The 11,708-nt window shown below is 41.6% G+C and overlaps 1 pseudogene; it reads left to right on the top strand.

Moving 5' to 3' along the window:
- Positions 1-938: 938 nt before the first annotated feature.
- Positions 939-8,795, top strand: LOC127215549 (oxidized low-density lipoprotein receptor 1-like; annotated as a pseudogene).
- Positions 8,796-11,708: the final 2,913 nt, after the last annotated feature.

The raw sequence follows: 11,708 nt of genomic DNA, 5'->3' as shown, positions 1-11,708 counted from the left end.
CAATGTAAGTGTTGAAATAGGGAAATGGAGGCGTGCAATGAGGGTTATGAACACAACTCATAGCAACTATAGATCAGCTCTAGATTTAGATTCAGTTTGGGAAGATGCTTTGAGAAGAAGCCAAGTATTTAATGGATATATTATGTTCATCCCTCCACTGGAGAGGGCAGTTGGAATGAAGACTACTCATAGGAGTGTTTTTTGTTTTGCTTCATAATTTTAAGTATGAGATGCTGTTTACATCCCAGAATAATTTGATAATAACTCAAGTTTCTAATACATAGGGTCATCAGAGCAACCCAAGCAGGAAAAGAATACTTCTCAGCTTTGTTTTGATGAATTTGACTAGATGCTAAGAATCAGTAATTAATTGTTCCATTAAAATAAGAAAAACACCAAGAGCAAAATGTACTTTGAGTTTATAACATGTGGGGAAGGGAAAAGAACACATGACAAAAAGGACCAGAATGGCTAAAAGGAAGATAGTATTTTCCTGCATCAGCCTGCACAGTGAACAGGTTTTGGTGCTGGGTTATTCTGCCAGCCAGATCCAAGATGTAAAGCCCCAGAAGTACCACTTGCTTCTGACATGTCTAAGTCAGTGTAATAAGTTGGTTTGTTTGTTTTGCTAATATCTGTGGGCACTAGTTCCTGAATGAGGGGGTATCCCAATGATGGGCATACCACTCGATGGCAGTAGTTGCAAGTAAGGAGCCCATCACCATCTAGCAGGCCCAGATTAGGCCTTGAAGCAAAGGGGCAGTAGTGACCTGTGCTCCAAAACGGTGAGCTGAATTCCTAGCACAGAGTTCATTTCTGCTGACTGTACAACATTCATTCTGTTCCACCATCCCAAACTGTTGTGTGGCTAAAACGAATCCACTCTCAATGACATCATACAGAAATTTACAAATATTTCATGGTGTGTTGTCCCAAAAATGAAGGTACGTCAAGAGTTCCTAAATAAATTGTCTGCGGTGTAGACAGGGTGGAGGGGGGGAGGAGGGAGCTAAAGAGGAATTAAGCAGAATAAATTGGCAATGACAATTCCTCCTAGGGGAGAGGCAACAACTATAGATTGCCAATATTATATTTGTTCTATTATATTAGTTTTTACCTTGTCGCTATCTTAAAATTTTTGTTTTGGTTTATTACTATTCAAGGTTTCATATTCATGTATATAATGCATTTTGATCAGAAACCTACTCCCATCTCCCTCCCCCAACAATTACACCCTCTGTTTCCTCTGAATTTTTATGCTCTTGCTTCTAATTTTTAAAACCACTTAACATGCCTATAATGCACATGGATGTGTGTCATCTGCTGAGCATGGGTGGTATCACAGGAGCCACATCCAAGGGAGCAAACAAGCTGACTTTCCAGCAGCCATCCCAGTTGTGCTCACCAGGGGGAGGATCCCTGAGCTATACCCCATCCTTTTCTTTACTTTTAAAAACCCATGGGCTTTGGCATGATGACTAAGTCCTCTGCTAACTGAAACACAATATCTCACCTGGCCGAGACTTGCTACCTGGGCTATATTATTCTCAGCTTACTTTCACTGTTGGAAAACCAAACAAAATAAATGTGCATTTTTTATTCAGAAATCTCTACATATCACTTTATCAAACAATAGAATTGGAATCACTAAAATACAACTGAACAACTTTTAAGTCCATAAATTCTGAATCATTTTGGGCAAATTCCCCAGCAGCCTTCCAAGTACATTTATTCCTCCATTGTTGCTCGAATGGGTAAACTGTTTCTGACAACACACATCTGTTGTCAGGATAGATTAACTGAGTGTGTGTTTTAATGCCGGCATCATCCAGTGGCAGCATTTGCACTGGAGAGCAGAGGCCGAGTCTTAATTCTCTGTGATTTAGTACTCCAGGTATCTGACCTCCTAAAAGCAAATACCAAGCAAACCTTACTCCACCAGAGGAACATATCCTGGAGGGACAGATCTTAGCCCAGCAGCAGGCAGCAAATGCTTCACAGAAGGAACTCCGAGGACACAATAGACACCCCTCACCTGGCAGCTGGAGGAGAAAACCAAACAGCAGGAGGAGCTTGTGCAGTTGCAAAAACCTGCAACCTCCAAAATTCCCTGCAGAGAGCTGCAAACTGCCAGGTACAGGGGAGGGGCAGTGAAGAGGGGATGGTAGTGGGCTCTCTTCTCAGTCTTAGGTAGGCTTTTGTGAAACTCCCCACACCACACAGAGACCACACAGAGAGCACGCCTTTCGAGTGCTCTACACAAGCTCTCTGACAGTGCCATTTCCACTCTAGCCTGCGTGAAGTCTCGGGACACCTCTAATTTGATGGAGCTCTCCTTCTTGTAGGCTTAACATTTTCCTCTCTCTCTCGCTCTCGCCTTCCTTCCTTCCTTTCTCCATTTCTCTCTTTCTTTTCAATTGTAGCTTTGAGATTTGTGTGGGAGTGCCATCCTATTCCACCCCGTTACTGCTTCTGTCACAGGTGTGTTATTTTCCATCCAAATGCTTCTCAGTGGCTGGCTTCCTGCCCTCAAGAGTCTTCCTGTCATTGCAGTTCTTTACCCCAGCTCCCATGTTAGCTTCATTCTGGGACACTTTTTTCTTGGATGGACACGGCATCTGTCTAAGTGCAAGCAGTGGAGGTCAGTTGACTTGGAAGGTGTAGGTAGGTAGTTCAGAATCCATAAAAAACAGAAGTGTAAGAGTGAGTTTATATAGGAATTGAGATGATTTCATCTGTTTATAGGGATTCAGAATGTAGCAGGCAGGCAGGCAGGCAGGCAGGCAGGCAAAGAACAGGTTGTGTACTAGCCCAGAAGCTTTATGTGTTATTGAGTTTTTCCTTCACTGTGTAATTAAGTAAGGTATGCCTTCTAATTACAGAGTTAGGTGTGCCAGAGTCAGATGTCCCTTCTTGGGAAGTGCACGGATAAGGGTGCTTGTCTCAGGATTAGCAATTAAGTGCCATTCAACATCACATCTCTCCAACTTTTGTTTGTGTTGCTAACAATTCAATTGTGCGATTTTGTTAAGTAAAGATTATATAATAATACATAGCCATCCCTTCATTGTATAGTAAAATACTGAGAGAAGGATAGACTTTGGTAATAATAATAATGGGTGGTTTGGTGTAAAGTTACTCAGATTATAAGTTTTTTCAGGCCCTGCATGGTAGGGCATGCCTTTAATCCTAGCACTGGAAGACAGGCAAGCAGATCTCTGGGTTCAAGATTAGCCTTGTGTACATTACGAGTTCCAGGCAGGTCTACATGGAAAGATCAAACAAACAAAAATAAAAAAAATGCTTTCAGTATCAGAGGGGTAATTTAACTTTGCAAAAATCATCAGAAAGTTTCAGAAAGACCAACCTTTGACTAGTGTCATCCTGGTGGCCATGTCACAAGAACAGCAGATTGCAATTGACTTCAGGGTGTCTGACCACGAAGAGTAAAATCCTTGTTGGGTGAATCTCAGATAGGCAAGGGCCTGAGATCATTGACCAGAAGGTGTCTTTTCCTTTTGTTGTGCTTTTAATGTTTCCCCCCTGCCATCTTCCTCTGGTATCTGGCATGGTGTGAATGGGTATCTGGAGATCCCCCACTGCCTGTAATGTAGTGTGTTTATCCCGTGGAAACATACAGTTCTACTGGGCATTTTTACCTGTGGATTATCATTAAGATGATTCTTTGCTAAGATGTACTGTCTGATTGATAATAATGTTAGTTTATAGAGTTTTGATGAATAAAAATAAATGCAACACAGCTAGGACCTATGAATTTCACCTAAAGGCTGCACAGGTCACAGTTCAGGTTAATGATTAAGGAAAACGATTGAGTACCCAGGAGCCAGGCTGGCTCTAATTCTCTTAATGCTGAAAGATGCACTCACAGATTTTTGGTGTGCATCATTAGCTGAAACAAAGCTTTAAAATAACTTCGGATTAGATCAGATGTTTTGATAATAGCTTTGATTTTTATCCCAGAAAACAATTTAAAGTCCCCAAGGACACATGGCTGAGCTATATATTCATGGATCAAAAATATAAAGCAGCCCAGTTGTTGCTTCCTGACATACTTTGCTTGCTAGAACTGGTTGCCAATCCAAGGTTTTGATTAATTCCTTGTATCCATCCCTGCCCTCAATCTCCTGTTGTAAGAAACTATTGATGAGTGGCTATACACCCAAAAAGATTTAAAGTAGAGTTGATGGATTCTTTTTCATATATGAAAGTTTAGGTTGTGATTCCTTTAAGATTCTTTATAAGATCGCCTTTCAAGATAAGTAATAAAGTAATTGGCCATTTCTTTGTAACTGCAAAGCTGCAGTTTGCCAGTAAAAGACCAGACTAAGAAGAATATCTTGCTTGCCTATATGGTTAATCTATAACAAGTTGCTTAGTTTTGAATGTATGTGGGTTCTTGGATAATTTTTCTCACCTGTAATATGTGAAGTCTTTGTGGAAAACCTGCTGCCTTTTTCTTGTGCACATTCACTTGAAAAACAGAACGTAACTACATTGTAATTTTTATATTGCCCGAAAGATTTTGCTGGGGTATACAAGCTGTAAGAAAAAGAATAATGATAGAGTTAAAATAGACAAAGAACAAAGTTAAAATAGACTAGGAGAAAAACATCAAGAATGACAGAGTTAAAATGAGTTAGATGGAAAATATCAACAATGAGAGAGACAGAAGGAACTAGAAGGGAAACATAAAGAATGAGAGAAGGAAATCACCAGGAAAACAAAGCATAGAGGATGCAAACGAAGAAAAAAGAAGGGGGGGTCTGAAAAAAAATCAAGAGAGTGTGTCTTCCCCCCCCTAACCTCCCTCAGATAAAAAAGTCTAGTAAGCTCTAACTCTGGATTTTCTGTTGAGTCCTGTGCTGCAGCAGCCTTTCATTCATTCCTTTACATTTATTCCTCCATTGTTGCTCGAATGGGTAAACTGTTTCTGTCAACACGCATCTGTTGTCAGGATAGATTAACTGAGTGTGTGTTTTAATGTCCTGGGCATCATCCAGTGGCAGCATTTGCACTGGAGAGCAGAGGCTGAGTCTTAATTCTCTGTGATTTAGTACTCCAGGTATCTGACCTCCTAAAGCAATACCAAGCAAACCTTACTCACCAGAAACATATCCTGGAGGGACAGATCTTAGCCCAGCAGCAGGCAGCAAATGCTTCACAGAAGGAACTCGAGGACACAATAGACACCCTCACCTGGCAGCTGGAGGAGAAAACCAAACAGCAGGAGGAGCTTGTGCAGCAAAACCTGAACCTCCAAAATTCCCTGCAGAGAGCTGCAAACTTCTCAGGTACAGGGGAGGGGCAGTGAAGAGGGATGGTGGTGGGCTCTCTTCTCAGTCTTAGGTAGGCTTTGTGAAACTCCCACACCACACAGAGAGCACGCCTTTCGGAGTGCTCTACACAAGCTCTCTGACAGTGCCATTTCCACCCTAGCCTGCGTGAAGTCTCGGACACCTCTAATTTGATGGAGCTCTCCTTCTTGTAGGCTTAACATTTTCTCTCTCTCTCTCTCTCTCTCTCTCTCTCTCTCTCTCTCTCTCTCTCTCTCTCTCTCTCTCTCTCTCTCTCTCTGTTTTTGTTGTTCTGTAGTTTTGTTTCTTTTGTTTTAGATAGATTCTCTCTCTGTAGTCCAGGTTGACCTGGGACTCATTATTTAGAACAGATTGGCCTTGAACTCAAGGGATTTCTCCTGCCTTAGTCTTCTGTGTACTGGGGTTGCAGGCAGGAATTACCATATTAGTTTTTTGCCTTTCGGGTACAGCTTGCCTGCATAAAATTATCAGGCGGGTTTGTGCCACAGTGACAACTGAAGTCATAATTTTACTCTTCCTAAGGACTTTTCCCCATTTTGGTTACACTGCAGAGGAAAAGGCAGTCTCTTGTGTGTCACCATCACATTGAGGTTGGTGGTTGTAGTGAGATATTCACTTTGTCTGCTTCTGTGGCACTAGTCACGCCCATTGGGGGGTGGAGCCAGGGGCGGGAAGTGACCTATGGAACTAGGTCTGTGGAGGAGTGGGGAACACTCTCTTGCTGGTGGGATGTGGGGCATCCTGTGGAACTTGCTGGTGTTCATCTGTCTAGGCTGTAAGTTATTTCTCCCTGGGAGTTGTCAGCATGCAGATGTTGACACCTCAGGCTACTTACTGCCTTTTCCCATAGACCAGTTTGCTGGATCCCCCAGAAAATTTGCTGCTGAGAGTATCTTATTTACTGAGATTGAGAGCGCTCATTTTATACCAATACAACATTCTACCTAAATCAAACTTGTCCAAAAGAATGTGAGCTACTATGTGACAGTAAATTTTCTACCATGAACATGTTTAAAGAAAGAAAAAAAAAAAAAAAAAAAAAAAAAAAAAAAAAAGCAAAGGGAAATAATTGTGCCGGCATAATTTACTTAACCAAAACATCTGAAAAACTCATTTAACATGAACCTGTGAGGTTCTCAATGGGCTAGTCTCATGAAGCTCTCAAAATCACATGTGTGCTTTAAATGCAAACACAGGTAACTCCAAACTTACCTCATTTCAGAAGCCCCATTGACAACTGTATTGGACAACGCAAGGATAAAAGGAGATAAAGTAGCCAGAACTAATTCTGTTATTTGGAGATAGAACAGAATCAGAAAGGTTTTTTTTTTTTTGTTTGTTTGTTTGTTTTTGCTTTTTTTTTAATGCATGTCTATCTTTGCGAGTGACCCAATAAAATCCATTTCTTTAACTCTTGTTTTTGTAATTTCAAACAAAACTTTTAAAAAAAAAAAATGAAAGTACAGACTTGCATACAAACTTTGTCTCTTGAGAAGGGAAATGAAATGGTAAATTGAGAGTCAACCCAGTTTACTAAAATCAGGATGCTTCAGCTCTTCTTCTTCCCAAAACACCCTTTCTGTCTTTAGAAATATAAGAAATATAAAAGACAGGAGGAGGAACTTGGGAAAAGTTGGAGGCAGGGAAACCATAATCAAAATCTATTGTATGAAAAAAAAAAAAAAAGAAAAGCCACCCCTTTTTCAACAGAAGAAAAATGATATAAAGGAAAACAAGGGTTGGAAAGTTGGTTCTGTGGTTAAGAGCATTGGCTGCTCTTCCAAAGGATCCGCCCACCCATGTAGCCTCTCATAGCTGTTTGCAACTCTGGGATCAGTGGATCTGACGCCCTCTGCTGGCCTCTGAGAGAACCACGTGCATGTGGCACAGATACATACATGCAGGCAAAAACTCATACAATAAAAATAAAATGTAAAAAAAGGGATTTAACAATGAGGACATAAAGATTTTTGCCATTCTGGTATTTGTCGAATCTGGGTATCATTCTAAGGAAGAACCGAAGAAATGCCTTTGCTCAGAACTCATGTGTTCTGTTAACTCTTCCTAGGTCCTTGTCCACAAGACTGGTTATGGCATAAAGAAAGGTGTTACCTGTTCTCTTATACACAGTCTTACTGGGCAAAGAGTCAAGAAAACTGCCTGTCTTTGGATGCTCAGCTGCTACAAATTAGTAGCATAGACGATCTGGTGAGTCATTTGGGGGTGATGGTGGGATAGATTATGGGCTAGTAAAAAAATAACGAATCAGGCTTAGGTCTGGGGGAGGAGATGTCTTAGACTTTTATTGCCATTAATAAGTGCCATGAGGATGGCAACTCTTATAAGGACAAGTATTTAATTGGGGCTGGCTTGCATTTCAGAAGTTTAGTTCATTATCAGCATGGTGGCACACAGGCAGATTTGGTGCTAAAAGAGGAGCTGAGGGTTCTACATCTGAATTCCCAGGCAGCAGGCAGAGCGATGCTGAGCCTCCCTTGAGCTTCTGAAACCCGGTGCCCACCACCTGTGACACACTTCTCCCAACAGAGCCACACCTACACCAATAGCGCCACACCTGCACTCTCCATGGGGGCCATTTTCATTCAGGTCACCACACGGAGGAATACTTGTTTGAGAGGGAAAATAGCTGTTTCCCCCACCCCCTTCCCTGATCTGATTGCATACTTGGCCTTGGGCTTATAGGATGAACATAGAGTCTCCATAGGCTTCTGTAAACATTGCCATCAAACAACCAAGGGATGCTGAAGATCTTTGTGATATTTAGTTTGAATTACTCTGAAGTCAGAGGGGTGTGTTTCCACAGAACTACATCTTGCAAGCAACTTCTCACTCCACCTCGCCATTCTGGATGGGATTGCACCGGAAGAAAAAAAACGACCCATGGCTGTGGGAGAATGGCCCTCCTTTGCGTCCTCACTTGTAAGTTCATTTCTCATCTTGGAGCCCATTGTGAGTGTTCTATTCCTGGCTGGACATGCTTTGAAGTCACTGTCACAGTCCACATGTGTCCTCTCCTTATCAGAATGAAGAGTGAGGAATCCTTGAAAGTCGCACGAGGGTTTGCTATTTGCCCCTTTAGACCTTTGCTGGCATTTCCTTTCACATTACTGCTGATTTCCCAAGCTTGGAGAAAGAATTGGTTTCTAGCACAAAGATGCTACATGTCATTTTTTCTTTTCTTTTTTTTTCTACACCTGCAGATTTAAGATCAGAGGAATTCCTTCCCAGACTCATCCATCAGGCACCTGTGTATACATTCAAAATGGAGCTATTTTTGCTGACCACTGCATTTTAACTGCATTCAGCATATGCGAGAAGCGGGCAAAGCTATTGCTAACAGAGTCAATTTGAAGGGAACAGACCTTAGACTGTTGTTACGAAATTTAAGCTATTCTTGCTCACTTGAATGTAAAACATGATTTCCTGACAGCTGTCAGCTAACTGCTAGCATCAGTTCGCCTCAGCAGAGGCAAGTGAACAGAAGCAGGGACTGGGGATCCAGTCGTTGGACATCTTTGTATCAGACGTTGTGAGTTCAACTGTTTATCCGTATGTATTAGCCTTGCCTTTCCCCAGCCTCCCAGCCACCCTGCAATCCTGCATCTCTTTCTTGTTTTTAAATGATGACTCCTGCTTTCTGTTCAGTCTCCTATACCTCAGTGTGCCTTATGGGAGCTGCATGGAAAACAGAATGTGGAGAACCTGCTCAAGTGCAGGCAAAGGGTTCAGAAAGGGAAATACGCCTGTGACGCAACAGGCAAAGAATCAGAACAGAGGAAAAGCCACACTGCAAGAAGGAACTTACGTTCCTGCCAGGAGCCACAGCTTCACCTTCGTAAATGCGGTCCATTTCCATACTGCACCATTTACATTTTTAATTTCATGTTTATTTTGTGTTTATGGGGTTTTTGCCTATGTGCCACACAAGTGCCTGATTCATAAGATCCCCTGGAACTGGAATTTACAGGTGGTTGTGAGCTGCTATGTAGGTGCTAGGAATTGAACTCATGACCCATAGAAAAACAGCCAGTAATCTTAATCATGAGCTGCCTCTCCAACCCCTGTGATGGGTTCTTACATAAGTTATCTCTTCCTCTTCCCTCTACCAAACAGTATTGTGGCTTTAGCCCTTTAAAACAGTGTTTGTTACAACCATATAGCATGTGACTCCCCAAAGCAAAACCAGATTTCCCCCGTAAGCTACACATTCCTTGTAGACAACCTTTTTTTGATCCTGGCATGCAATGCTACAATTCAGAAACACATGTGACCAAAATGAAAGAAACTAAATTTTAGGAAAAGTTCTTAAGAGCAACATGATCTGGGTATAAAAATAGTGTTCTATTGTAACAAATGAGCTAAGAAACTTCTATTTTCAAAGCCTCCATTTTCCCCACAAACTTCCAAACACTTCCACTTTGAAGGAAATGTTCCATTGTTCTAGGCCAACAGTCGTGTGTGTGTGTGTGTGTGTGTGTGTGTGTGTGTGTGTGTGTGTGTGTGTTTATATGCGATAGATGCATCCTTGGGTCCTTAGGAAGATGAGACAGGGATTACCTTTTCATTGGTAGTTTTTCTGTGTAATGAACTTACAATAAATTGAATCTGTAACACTATAAACTGTGGTGATCATATCACCATAGCCAAGATGATGAACAGAGTGTATATATTTGTATGTATGTATGTATGTATGTGTGTGTGTGTGTGTGTGTGTGTGTAAGACAGGATCTCACTATGTAGCTTTGGCTGGCTTGAAACTCACTTTATAGACCAGGCTGACCTCTGACTCACAGAGTTTGTCCTCCCTCTGACTCACAAGTTCTAAGGTTAATGGAATGCATTGTCACATGTGACTTCTACAGTTTATATGAATGGAATTACATAATATGTGTTTTTGGCCTAATATCTTTCACTTGGTGCTATTATTTTGGCATGCATACATCTCCATCTCAGTGTTTTTATCAGTTCTTCATTCTTTTTTAAATGTTGAGCATTCCAGTATGGGCACATACTGCTAGTTGTTTATCTGTGTACTTGTTGGTGCCATTGGGTTGTTTCAGTTTGGGTTTAACTACAAATAAAGCTACTATGAATGTCCATGAGCAAGTCTTTGGCTACATCCAGGATCTGATTTCTCAGGTAAGTACCTATAAGTGTGATGTTCAGTTCGTGCAGTACATAGACATATAGTTAGTGATCTGAGAAACCAATAAACATTTCGCCAAAGTTAAGGCACTTTGCATTCCCACCAGGAGTGTAGAGTGACCCATCTCCTCTTCATCTTCACCGTAATCCAGTATGGTCAATATCATAACTTTAACCATTTTTTTTTGGAAAAATCTTAATTTTTAGATTTATTTATTTTATCTGTAATAGTTCTTTCTTTAAATGTATGTTTATGTGCTACATGCATGCCTGGCACCAGAGGAGGTCAGAGGAGGGCACTGTATTTTCTGGAACTGGAGTTACAAATGATTGTGAACCATCCTGTAAGGTTCTGGGATCTGAACCCAGGTCCTCTGGAAGGACAGCCAGCACTCAACTCCTGAGCCATCTCTCCAACTGTTTAGCTATTCTTATAGGTATATACCTGTCTATAGTTGCAGTTTTCATTTGAAGTTCTTAAGTGGCAAATGATCTTGTATTTATTTTAATGTAATTTTTTACTGTCTGTATGTTTTCTATGATGAAATAACTGGGTACGTCTTTTGGAGATTTTATTTTCTTGGGTTTTAAATCTGAGGGATTTACATATTTGAGAATAAAAAAGGCTATGGAACAACAGTTTTGTTGTTGTTTTGTTTTTTAAAATTTTTCTTATTTTACATATCAATCCCAGTTCCCTCTTTCTCCCTCCCTCCCATCCCACCCTCTCCCCCAACTCCACAGGGAGGGTGATGCCTTCTAGAAGGAATCAACAAAATCTGTCAAGTCATTTGGAGTAGGGACTAGGCCCTCCCTCCTGCCTCTGGGCTAAGGGAGTATCTCTCCATGGGGAATGTGCTCCCAAAATCCTTTCGTGCACCAGGAATACATCCTGGTTCCACTGTCAGAGGTCCGTTACACCGCCCAGACCTTCTAACTGAGACCCATGTTCAGGGGGTCTGAGCTGGTACAATGCTGGTTTCCCAGCTATCAGTCCTGGGAGTCCATGCCTCCCCCCCTTGTTCAGGTCAGCTGTCTCTGTGGGTTTCTGTGGACTGGTCTTGACCCCATTTTCTTATCACTCTCCCCTCCCTGCAACTGGATTCCAGGAGTTCAGCTCAGGGTTTAGTTGTGGGTGTCTGCTTCTGTTTCCATCAGCTACTAGATGAGGGCTCTATGATGGCAGATAAATTAGTCATCAATCTC

Source organism: Phodopus roborovskii, unplaced genomic scaffold (assembly GCF_943737965.1).
Source record: "Phodopus roborovskii unplaced genomic scaffold, PHOROB, whole genome shotgun sequence".
Lineage (NCBI taxonomy): Eukaryota > Metazoa > Chordata > Mammalia > Rodentia > Cricetidae > Phodopus > Phodopus roborovskii.
This window is presented reverse-complemented; position numbering and strand designations above follow the sequence as displayed.